We start from the raw sequence: 1,611 nt of genomic DNA on the forward strand, positions 1-1,611 counted from the left end.
TCGGGTGGCATCATTGTGGCACTGCAGGAGGCCCAGGATGGACATGTCGTCTGAGGAATGGGAGGGGGACTGGGAATTGCAGTTGTTTAGTTGTTCATCTCCCAAACCATTTACAACCTCATCACCTCAGGTGACCTCCCACCCACAGCCTCCAACCTCATCATTCCCCAACCCCGCACCGCCCGCTTCTATCTCCTTCCCAAAATCCCCAAACCTGACTGCCCTGGTCGACCCATTGTCTCCGCCTGCTCCTGCCCCACTGAACTTATCTCCACCTATCTCGACTCCATTTTCTCCCCCTTGGTCCAGGAACTCCCGACCTACGTCCATGACACCACCCACGCCCTCCATCTCCTCCAAAACTTCCAATTCCCTGGTCCCCAACACCTCATCTTTACCATGGACTTCCAGTCCCTATACACCTGCATTCCCCATGCAGATGGCCTAAAGGCCCTCCTCTTCTTCCTGTCCCGCAGGCCCGACCAGTCCACCTCCACTGACACCCTCATCCGCTTATCAGAACTTGTCCTCACCCTCAACAACTTCTCTTTCAATTCCTCCCACTTCCTACAGACAAAGGGGGTGGCCATGGGTACCCACATGGGCCCAAGCTATGCCTGCCTCTTTGTAGGTTACGTGGAACGATCCCTCTTCCGTAGCTACACTGACCCTAAACCCCACCTCTTCCTCCATTACATTGATGACTGTATCGGCACCGCCTCATGCTCCCACGAGGAGCTCGAACAGCTCACCCACTTCACCAACACCTTCCACCCCAACGTTTAGTTCACCTGGACTATCTCTGATACCTCTCTCTCCTTCCTGGACCTCTCTGTTTCCATCTCTGACAACCAGCTGGAAACCGATATCCATTTCGAGCCCACCGACTCCCTCATCTACCTAGAATACACCTCCTCCCACCCACCTTCCTGCAAAAATGCAATCCCCTATTCCCAATTCCTTCGCCTCCACCGCATCTGCTCCCAGGTTGAGGCATTTCACTCCTGAACATCTCAGATGTCCTCATTTTTCAAGGACCGCAACTTCCCCCTCCTCAGTGGTCGACAACGCCCTCGATCGTGTCTCCCGCACTTTACTCAACTCATCCCTCACACCCCCTCCCCGCAATAACAACCAAAACAGAATCCCCCTTGTCCTCATGTACCACCCCATCAACCTCCGGATCCAACGCATCATCCTCCGACACTTCCGCCATCTGCAATCCGACCCCACCACCAAAGACATTTTTCCCTCCCCACCCTTATCTGCTTTCCGAAGAGACCACTCTCTGCGTGACTCCTTTGTCCGCTCCACACTCCCCTCCAGCCCCACCACACCCGGCACTTTTCCCTGCAACCGCAGGAAGTGCTACACCTGCCCCTACACCTCCCCCCTCACCCCCATCCCAGGCCCCAAGAAGACCTTCCACATCAAGCAGATGTTCACCTGCACATCTGCTAATGTGGTATACTGTATCCGCTGTTCCCATTGTGGCCTCCTCTACAATGTGGAAACCAAGCGGAGGCTTGGGGAGCGCTTTGCAGAACACCTACGCTCAGTTCGCACTAAACAACTGCACCTCCCAGTCGCAAACCATTTCAACTCCCCCTC

Source organism: Rhincodon typus, chromosome 19, assembly GCF_021869965.1.
Source record: "Rhincodon typus isolate 14 chromosome 19, sRhiTyp1.1, whole genome shotgun sequence".
NCBI lineage: Eukaryota > Metazoa > Chordata > Chondrichthyes > Orectolobiformes > Rhincodontidae > Rhincodon > Rhincodon typus.